Source organism: Stenella coeruleoalba (assembly GCF_951394435.1).
Source record: "Stenella coeruleoalba genome assembly, contig: scaffold_283, whole genome shotgun sequence".
Classification (NCBI taxonomy): Eukaryota; Metazoa; Chordata; class Mammalia; order Artiodactyla; family Delphinidae; genus Stenella; species Stenella coeruleoalba.
The window spans coordinates 182,210-193,764 of NW_027646069.1; the positions used below are offsets into that span (position 1 = coordinate 182,210).

The 11,555-nt window shown below is 43.2% G+C and overlaps 1 long non-coding RNA gene across 1 annotated transcript in view; it reads right to left on the bottom strand.

The window, feature by feature from the left end:
* Positions 1-7,894, bottom strand: part of LOC307181363 — an 87,575-nt gene extending 79,681 nt beyond the window's left edge. The window contains exon 1 of the long non-coding RNA XR_013826591.1: positions 7,854-7,894. This is a non-coding gene — a long non-coding RNA (uncharacterized lncRNA). The remainder of the gene's footprint in view (positions 1-7,853) is intronic.
* Between the last annotated feature and the right edge of the window lie 3,661 nt (positions 7,895-11,555).

Sequence of the window (11,555 nt, forward strand, 5' to 3'; positions counted from 1 at the left end):
CTGGTGGTGAGTGCTTCTGACCCTGAAGACTTCAATCATCTAAAGTTTGGACTCTGCCTACTTCCCAAGGCCCTTAATGAACATATGTATAGCTGTAGCTTAAAAACTTCCCCAGTTTGGGTTTCGGGGAGACACTGATTTTGAAAAAGCCCTGGTGTTCTCCTTACATGAATGGGACTCTTCCTACTGCTAAAACATGTCTGTCACACCCAGAGGATGGTATACCGTCTGATCGGGAAGAGTTTGGAAAAGGCATCTCATCTCCTCATCTCCTGGTGCTCGGGTTCACACCTCCAGCGTCTTTACTAACAGTCTCCCCACTTGGAGATGTCAGCACTGTCAACATCCTGTTGCGTACAGTTTGGAATTTGTCCAGAGGATGAAGCGGAAGGATGAGGAACAATGAGAGACAAGTCCTAGGTGTTCAGACAGGCACATGTCACTCTAATTTCCAATCAGGAAGACGAATTGACCAAAGGCTAGGGTTGCCCATGGAAACAGTATAGGGCTTGAGGAAATCCCGCTGCTTTGTGGCCAGTTCCCATAAACACAAGTTGAACAATGGAACTCAGGGGCAGTAAAATTCACAAAACTGCAGAGTTGAAAATATCCATCACTGAAAAATGTCTTGAGGAAAGTCAGAGAAAATGACTTGTAAGCAAGGGAGAATGGCAGGAAAGGGATTTGAGGAGGTAGAAAGGACTCGCCATTAAGCACAAGAAAAGGAGCTGAACATTGCCAACATTGCAGTTGGCCAAAAAGGGTGTATGCGTTCTTTTCTGTATATATTCAAGAAAAGGGCATACACTTTTTTAGCCAACCAAACAGGGGGGCACTGGAAGTCAATACTACAAAAGATATCACTTCGCATCAGTCAGAAGAGCCATCCTCATAAAGCGTAAACAACAGAAATGCAGGACAGGGCAACGAGAAGAGGGAGCCCTGTGAGACTTATAGTGGAAATGTATATTGCCAACGGCCATTCTGGAGAAGTGTATTGTGTTTACTAAAGCATCTAAAAAATGAGCTACAGAGCATAGGGCACTTGCACTCATGGGCGTATATCTTGGGAAAAACAAAAATCGAGAGGACACAGGCACCCCAATGTTTACCCCCTCTCTGTTTAAAAGATCCTCGACTAGGATATAACTTAAATGTCTCTGGAGGGAAAAAATGGATAGAGATGTGGTACTTAGGTAGAGTGGAATATTATTCAGCCTGGAAATCAATGAAATATGGCCAGTTGTAACGACTCCGGAGGAGTTACGTATGATCATTCTAAGTGACAGAATTCAAAAAGAAAAAGACACATATCATAAGATATCACTTAAAGGTGGAATCCAAAATGGCTACACATGAAATAAATTACAAAACAAAAACATAGTCAAATATGTAGAAAACACGCATAAGGCTGCTAAACGGGAAAGGTGGGGAGGGGTGAGGCATCATCCAGGAGGTTGAAATTAGCAAAGATACCATTCCAAATACCAAACTGATAATCAACAAGGCCTACACGGTAGCTAAAAGAACTGCACTCAGCACACTCAAGTCACCGGAAAAGAATATATACGACTGGTAAGAATCTGAAAAAGAATTTATTGATGTCTCTCTGTACGTGAATCAAGTGGATGTACAGCAGCAAGAAACAGAGCTTTGAAAATCAGCTGTAACCAATATAGTAATAAATTGAAAAAAATAAACGACAGAGAGACAGAGAAAACCTCTTACAACTTTTCCTCAGGGACGGTGATGCAACATGGATTGAACACATCTAGACCCACAGCAGGATGAGACATAAGGCTGGAAACTGTTTGTGCTAAGAGAAATGTGAGGTTGGGTGAGGAAATGCACACCCTTTAAAGTAATAGTACCTGGTACCCATTCAATGGGTCCCAAATCTGCAGGTTCAAGGGATCTTCCTACAGCTAAAACATGCATGGAAATCCCAGAGGACTGTACACCATGTGATCGGGAGATGTGTCTAAAATGCACCTCATTTATCCTCTCCTGGTGCTCCTGTTCACCATTCCAGCCACGCTACTTAGAATCTCCCCACTTGGAGAATCAGCACATTTAAACTTCTGTTTCACACATTTTGCAAATTGTGAGGAGGATGAACGGGAAGAGGGGGAACCAATGAGAGAAGAGTTGTAGGGGTTTGGACGGGCACATATCACTCTAATTTCCCATTAAGAATAAGAATTAAAGAAAGGCTCAGCCTGCCTCGCCGGAGCCAAAATAGGGCCTGAAGCAATCCTGCGGGTTTGAGGCCAGCTCACAAAAGAGCAACTTAAAAAATGGAGCTCAGGGTCACTGCAATTCACAAACCTGCAGAGTTATAAATGAAAACTAACGTCCAAAAATATGTTGAGGTAAGGCAAAGAAGAGGATCTGAATGCAAGACAGAATTGCAAGAAACAGATTTCAAGAGATAGATTGGACTCGTCTTTAACGCACATGAAAAGCGGCAGAATTTCGACAATGATGCAGTTGGCCCAAAAGGGCGTATGCGTTTTTTCCTGATTATATCCAGGAAAAAACGCATACGCACTTTATGGGCAACGAAGCAAGCAAGCAATGCAAATGTGCACAACAAAGAAGTCTCACTTCCCACCGGTCAAAAGGGCCATCCTAAAAAATTGTAAAAACCAGAAATGCAGGACAGGCCATGGAGAACAGGGAGCCTTTATACGCTGATGGGCAGTGTGTGAACTGCCGAGAGCCACTCTGGAGAAGTGTATGGTGGTTCCTAAATCATCTAAAAAACAGAGCTACAGAGCATAGGACACTTCCAATCATGGGAGTATATCTAGGGAAGTCTAAAAATCAACAAGACACAAGCACACCACAGTTTAGGGCTACTCTGTTTACAAGAACCTCAACTTCAGTACACCTTAAATATCCCAGGAAAGAGAACAATGGATAAAGAAGATGTGGTACTTATGTACAATGGAATATCTCTTCACCATGAAATCAATGTAATAAGGCTAGTAGAAGGATAAAGAGTGGATTTAGGTCCGATAATACTACTTGAAATAAGTCAAACAGAAAAAGAAACATATCATAAGATATCACTTATAGAGGGAGGGTAAATATGGCTGCACAAGAAATGAATACAGAACAGAACAGTGTCTCACATTTAGAAAACACACTTATGTCAGCTTAAGGGGAAAGGAGAGGTGGGGTGATGCATAAAACCAGAGTTTGAAATTAGCACAGATACCGTTCAATAAACCAAATAGGTATTAGACAAGATCTACACCTTGCTCAATGAACAGGCCTCAACACACCCTATACACCGCAGAGAAATATATCTGAGGAATAAGAATCTTAAAACCCATGTATTGATATATCTCCATAAGGGAATCAAGTGTGTGCAGAGCGGCACAAACACAGCAGTGAAAAGGAGCTAAACCCCATTATAGAAATAAATTTTAAAAACAAAACGCTGAAACAATGAAAGAGAGAAAAATTCTTACAAAATTCGCTCAGGGGCTGTGATGCAACCTGGATTGACCACATATAAACCCACAGCTGGATAAGACATAAGGCTGGACACTTGGGGCTGACAGGATTGGTGAGCTTTGGTGAGCAACTGCCGAAAGTTTAATGCAATACTTCATGCTACTCAGTCCAAGGGTCCCAACACTCCAGGTTGAAGGGAATCTTCCTACAGCTAAACCATGCTTGGGAAACCCAGCGACTGGTATACCATATGATCGGGAAAGGTTTCTAAAACGCACCTCATTTTTCCTCTCCTGGGGCTCCGGATCGACATTCCAGCCGCTTTACTAACAACATCCCCACATGGAGTCAATGCCTTTAAGTTCTGGTATCGCACAGTCTGCAGTTAGTGCAGAGGATGAATGGGAATAGGGGGAACCAGTGAGAAACTAGCTGTAGCGGTTTCAATGGGCACATGTCACTCTAATATCACATCAGTAAGAAGAATTAACCAAAGGCACAGCAAGGTGCCCCAGAAGAAAAATAGGGCTTCAAGGAATCCTGTGGTTATGGGGCAAGACCACAAAAATAAGAGCTAAAAAATGGAGCTAAGGGCCACTGCAATTCAAAAACCTGCAGAGTTATAAAGGCCAACTATTTTTAAAAAATATATTGAGGTAAGGCTATGAAGAGGCATTGAAAGCAAGGCAGAATTTCAGGAAACCGATTTCAGGAGGTAGACAGGAATTGCATTGAAAGCATATGAAGAGAGTCAGAAACTCGACAATGATGCACTTGGCCAAAAAGGGCGTATGCGTTTTTTCCTGAATATATTCAGGAAAAAACGCATACACCCTTTTTGGCCAACCAAGCAAGCTTGCAAAGGAAATCTGCACTACAATGAAGTCTCACTTCCCCCCGGTCAAAAGGGCCATCTGAAAAAAGTGTAAAATCCATAAAGGCACGACAGGCCATGGAGAACTGGGAGCCTTCTTATGCTGATGGGCGGGATGTAAATTGCCAACAGCCACTCTGGAGAAGTGTATGGTGTTTCCTGAAACATCTAAAAAACAAAGCAACAGAGCCTAGGGCACTTCCACTTATGGTCCTATAGCTTAGGGAAATTAAAATCAAAAAGACACAGACACCCCAAAGTTTGGGACGGCTCTGTTTACAAGAACCTCGTTTACGGTACAAGTTCAATATCGCAGAAAGTGAAAAATGGATAAAGAACTTGTGGTACTTACGTACAATGCAATATCACTCAGCAATGAAATCTGTGTCATCAGGCCCGTAGCAGCATAATGAGTGGATTCAGGTATGATGATTCGAACTGAAATAAGTCACACAGAAAAGAAACATCATAAGGTATCATTAATACACAGAATGTCGACTTGGCTACACATGAACTGAATTACAAAACAGAACAGTGTCTCAAGTTTAGAAAACCAACTTATGCTTGCTTAAGGGGGAAGCTGAGTTGGGGTGCTACATAAAACCAGAGATTGAAATGAGCACAGATAAAGTTCCATAAGCCAAATATGGAATAGACAAGAGCTACTCCTTGCTCAATGAAATGGACTCAACACCCCATATTAAACGCCTAAGAATGTACCTGACTAGTAAGTATCTTAAAACCTATGGATTGCTATGTCTCCGAAAGAGAATCAAGCGTGTGTACAGGGGCATAAACGCAGCAGTGATAGGATTGGAGAGGTTCGGTGAGCAAATGAAGACCCTTTGAAGTCATATTGCATGGTACCCATTACACGGGTCTCAACTCTCCAGGTTTAAGGTATTCTTCCTTCAGCTAAAACATGCATGTGGAACCCAGAGTATGATCAACCGTGTGAACGGGAGACGTTTTCAAATATGTCTCAGTTTTCCTCCCCTGGTACTCGGGTGCAACATTCCAGACGCTTTACTAACACTCTCCCCACTTGGAGAGTCAGCACCTTTAACCTCCTGTTTCGCCCCGTTTGCAATTTCTGCGGAAGATGAACAGGAATAGGGAGAACCAATGAGAGACTAGCTGGAGGTGTCTGGACGGGCAAATTTAACTCTCATTTCCCACCAGAAAGAGGAAATAACCAAAGGCTCAGCATGCCGTGCCGGAACCAGATTAGGGCCTGAAGCCATCAAGCGGTGTTGCAGCCAGCTCACAAGAAAACGAGTTGAAGAAAGGAGCTCAGGGGCACTGTAATTCACAAACCTGCAGAGTTATAAATGACAGCTATCGTCCAAAAATATACTGAAGTAAGGCTGCCAAGAGGACTTGAAAGCGGGGCAGAATTGCAGGAAACCGATTTCAGGAGGTAGACTGGAATTGCATTGAAAGCATAGGAAAAGAGACAGAACGTCCACAATGATGCACTTGGCCAAAAAGGGCGTATGCGTTTTTTCCTGAATATATTCAGGAAAAAACGCATACGCCCTTTTTGGCCAACCAAGCAAGCTTGCAAAGGAAATCTGCACTACAATGAAGTCTCACTTCCCCCCGGTCAAAAGGGCCATCTGAAAAAAGTGTAAAATCCAGAAAGGCAGGACAGGCCATGGAGAACTGGGAGCCTTGTTATGCTGATGGGCGGGATGTAAATTGCCAACAGACACTCGGGAGAAGTGTATGGTGTTTCCTGAAATATCGAAAAAACAAAGCAACAGAGCCTAGGGCACTTCCACTTATGGTCCTATAGCTTAGGGAAATTAAAATCAAAAAGACACAGCCACCCCAAAGTTTGGGACGCCTCTGTTTACAAGAACCTCGTTTACAGTACAAGTTCAACATCGCAGAAAATGAAAAATGGATAAAGAAGCTGTGGTATTTACTTACAAAGCAATATCACTCAGCAATGAAATCTATGTCATCAGGCCCATAGCAGCACAATGAGTGGATTCAGGTATGATGATTCTAACTGAAATAAGTCACACAGAAAAAGAAACATCATAAGATATCAGTAATACACGGAATGGAAACTTGGCTACACAGGAACTGAATTACAGAACAGAACAGGGTCTCAAATTTAGAAAACCAACTTATGCTTGCTTAAGGGTAAAGGTGAGTTGGGGTGCTGCATAACACCAGAGATTGAAATGAGCACAGATAAAGTTCCTTAAGCCAAATATGGAATAGACAAGAGCTACTCCTTGCTCAACGAAATGGACTCAACACCGCATATTAAACGCCTAAGAATGTACCTGACTAGTAAGTATCTTAAAACCTATGGATTGCTATGTCTCCGAAAGAGAATCAAGCATGTGTACAGGGGCATAAACGCAGCAGTGATAGAATTGGAGAGGTTCGGTGAGCAAATGAAGACCCTTTGAGGTCACATTGCATGGTACCCATTTCACGGGTTTCAACTACCCAGGTTTAAGGTATTCTTCCTTCAGCTAAAACATGCATGTGGAACCCAGAGTATGATCATCCGTGTGAACGGGAGACGTGTTCAAATATGTCTCAGTTTTCTTCCCCTGGTACTCGGGTGCAACATTCCAGACGCTTTACTAACACTCTCCCGACTTGGAGAGTCAGCGCCTTTAACCTCCTGTTTGGCCCAGTTTGCAATTTCTGCGGAAGATGAACAGGAATAGCGAGAACCAATGAGAGACTAGCTGGAGGTGTCTGGACGGGCAAATTTAACTCTCATTTCCCACCAGGAAGAGGAAATAACCAAAGGCTCAGCGTGCCGTGCCGGAACCAGATTAGGGCCTGAAGCCATCCTGCGGTGTTGCGGCCAGCTCACAAGAAAGCGAGTTGAAGAAAGAGCTCAGGGGCACTGTAATTCACAAACCTGCAGAGTTATAAATGACAGCTATCGTCCAAAAATATACTGAAGTAAGGCTGCCAAGAGGACTTGAATGCGGGGCAGAATTGCAGGAAACCGATTTCAGGAGGTAGACTGGAATTGCATTGAAAGCATAGGAAAAGAGGCAGAACGTCCACAATGATGCACTTGGCCAAAAAGGGCGTATGCGTTTTTTCCTGAATATATTCAGGAAAAAACGCATACGCCCTTTTTGGCCAACCAAGCAAACTTGCAAAGGAAATCTGCACTACAATAAAGTCTCACTTCCCCCCGGTCAAAAGGGCCATCTGAAAAAAGTGTAAAATCCAGAAAGGCAGGACAGGCCATGGAGAACTGGGAGCCTTGTTATGCTGATGGGCGGGATGTAAATTGCCAACAGACACTCGGGAGAAGTGTATGGTGTTTCCTGAAACATCTAAAAAACAAAGCAACAGAGCCTAGGGCACTGCCACTTATGGTCCTATAGCTTAGGGAAATTAAAATCAAAAAGACACAGCCACCCCAAAGTTTGGGACGCCTCGGTTTACAAGAACCTCGTTTACAGTACAAGTACAACATCGTAGAAAGTGAAAAATGGATAAAGAAGTTGTGGTATTTACTTACAATGCAATATCACTCAGCAATGAAATCTATGTCATCAGGCCCTTAGCAGCACAATGAGTGGATTCAGGTATGATGATTCGAACTGAAATAAGTCACACAGAAAAGAAACATCATAAGGTATCATTAATACACAGAATGTCGACTTGGCTACACATGAACTGAATTACAAAACAGAACAGTGTCTCAAGTTTAGAAAACCAACTTATGCTTGCTTAAGGGGGAAGGTGAGTTGGGGTGCTGCATAAAACCAGAGATTGAAATGAGCACAGATAAATTTCCTTAAGCCAAATATGGAATAGACAAGAGCTACTCCTTGCTCAACGAAATGGACTCAACACCCCATATTAAACGCCTAAGAATGTACCTGACTAGTAAGTATCTTAAAACCTATGGATTGCTATGTCTCCAAAAGAGAATCAAGCGTGTGTACAGGGGCATAAATGCAGCAGTGATAGGATTGGAGAGGTTCGTGAGCAAATGAAGACCCTTTGAAGTCATATTGCATGGTACCCATTACACGGGTCTCAACTCTCCAGGTTTAAGGTATTCTTCCTTCAGCTAAAACATGCATGTGGAACCCAGAGTATGATCAACCGTGTGAACGGGAGACGTTTTCAAATATGTCTCAGTTTTCCTCCCCTGGTACTCGGGTGCAACATTCCAGACGCTTTACTAACACTCTCCCCACTTGGAGAGTCAGCACCTTTAACCTCCTGTTTCGCCCCGTTTGCAATTTCTGCGGAAGATGAACAGGAATAGGGAGAACCAATGAGAGACTAGCTGGAGGTGTCTGGACGGGCAAATTTAACTCTCATTTCCCACCAGAAAGAGGAAATAACCAAAGGCTCAGCATGCCGTGCCGGAACCAGATTAGAGCCTGAAGCCATCCAGCGGTGTTGCGGCCAGCTCACAAGAAAACGAGTTGAAGAAAGGAGCTCAGGGGCACTGTAATTCACAAACCTGCAGAGTTATAAATGACAGCTATCGTCCAAAAATATACTGAAGTAAGGCTGCCAAGAGGACTTGAAAGCGGGGCAGAATTGCAGGAAACCGATTTCAGGAGGTAGACTGGAATTGCATTGAAAGCATAGGAAAAGAGGCAGAACGTCCACAATGATGCACTTGGCCAAAAAGGGCGTATGCGTTTTTTCCTGAATATATTCAGGAAAAAACGCATACGCCCTTTTTGGCCAACCAAGCAAGCTTGCAAAGGAAATCTGCACTACAATGAAGTCTCACTTCCCCCCGGTCAAAAGGGCCATCTGAAAAAAGTGTAAAATCCAGAAAGGCAGGACAGGCCATGGAGAACTGGGAGCCTTGTTATGCTGATGGGCGGGATGTAAATTGCCAACAGACACTCGGGAGAAGTGTATGGTGTTTCCTGAAACATCGAAAAAACAAAGCAACAGAGCCTAGGGCACTTCCACTTATGGTCCTATAGCTTAGGGAAATTACAATCAAAAAGACACAGCCACCCCAAAGTTTGGGACGCCTCTGTTTACAAGAACCTCGTTTACAGTACAAGTTCAACATCGCAGAAAATGGAAAATGGATAAAGAAGCTGTGGTATTTACTTACAAAGCAATATCACTCAGCAATGAAATCTATGTCATCAGGCCCTTAGCAGCACAATGAGTGGATTCAGGTATGATGATTCTAACTGATATAAGTCACACAGAAAAAGAAACATCATAAGATATCACTAATACACGGAATGTAAACTTGGCTACACAGGAACTGAATTACAGAACAGAACAGGGTCTCAAATTTAGAAAACCAACTTATGCTTGCTTAAGGGTAAAGGTGAGTTGGGGTGCTGCATAACACAAGAGATTGAAATGAGCACAGATAAAGTTCCTTAAGCCAAATATGGAATAGACAAGAGCTACTCCTTGCTCAACGAAATGGACTCAACACCGCATATTAAACGCCTAAGAATGTACCTGACTAGTAAGTATCTTAAAACCTATGGATTGCTATGTCTCCGAAAGAGAATCAAGCATGTGTACAGGGGCATAAACGCAGCAGTGATAGAATTGGAGAGGTTCGGTGAGCAAATGAAGACCCTTTGAAGTCATATTGCATGGTACCCATTCCACGGGTTTCAACTACCCAGGTTTAAGGTATTCTTCCTTCAGCTAAAACATGCATGTGGAACCCAGAGTATGATCATCCGTGTGAACGGGAGACGTGTTCAAATATGTCTCAGTTTTCTTCCCCTGGTACTCGGATGCAACATTCCAGACGCTTTACTAACACTCTCCCGACTTGGAGAGTCAGCGCCTTTAACCTCCTGTTTGGCCCAGTTTGCAATTTCTGCGGAAGATGAACAGGAATAGCGAGAACCAATGAGAGACTAGCTGGAGGTGTCTGGACGGGCAAATTTAACTCTCATTTCCCACCAGGAAGAGGAAATAACCAAAGGCTCAGCGTGCCGTGCCGGAACCAGATTAGGGCCTGAAGCCATCCTGCGGTGTTGCGGCCAGCTCACAAGAAAGCGAGTTGAAGAAAGAGCTCAGGGGCACTGTAATTCACAAACCTGCAGAGTTATAAATGACAGCTATCGTCCAAAAATATACTGAAGTAAGGCTGCCAAGAGGACTTGAATGCGGGGCAGAATTGCAGGAAACCGATTTCAGGAGGTAGACTGGAATTGCATTGAAAGCATAGGAAAAGAGGCAGAACGTCCACAATGATGCACTTGGCCAAAAAGGGCGTATGCGTTTTTTCCTGAATATATTCAGGAAAAAACGCATACGCCCTTTTTGGCCAACCAAGCAAGCTTGCAAAGGAAATCTGCACTACAATGAAGTCTCACTTCCCCCCGGTCAAAAGGGCCATCTGAAAAAAGTGTAAAATCCAGAAAGGTAGGACAGGCCATGGAGAACTGGGAGCCTTGTTATGCTGATGGGCGGGATGTAAATTGCCAACAGCCACTCGGGAGAAGTGTATGGTGTTTCCTGAAACATCTAAAAAACAAAGCAACAGAGCCTAGGGCACTGCCACTTATGGTCCTATAGCTTAGGGAAATTAAAATCAAAAAGACACAGCCACCCCAAAGTTTGGGACGCCTCGGTTTACAAGAACCTCGTTTACAGTACAAGTTCAACATCGTAGAAAGTGAAAAATGGATAAAGAAGTTGTGGTATTTACTTACAAAGCAATAGCACTCAGCAATGAAATCTATGTCATCAGGCCCTTAGCAGCACAATGAGTGGATTCAGGTATGATGATTCTAACTGAAATAAGTCACACAGAAAAAGAAACATCATAAGATATCAGTAATACACGGAATGGAAACTTGGCTACACAGGAACTGAATTACAGAACAGAACAGGGTCTCAAATTTAGAAAACCAACTTATGCTTGCTTAAGGGGAAAGGTGAGTTGGGGTGCTGCATAAAACCAGAGATTGAAATGAGCACAGATAAAGTTCCTTAAGCCAAATATGGAATAGACAAGAGCTACTCCTTGCTCAACGAAATGGACTCAACACCGCATATTAAACGCCTAAGAATGTACCTGACTAGTAAGTATCTTAAAACCTATGGATTGCTATGTCTCCGAAAGAGAATCAAGCATGTGTACAGGGGCATAAACGCAGCAGTGATAGGATTGGAGAGGTTCGTGAGCAAATGAAGACCCTTTGAAGTCATATTGCATGGTACCCATTCCACGGGTTTCAACTACCCAGGTTTAAGG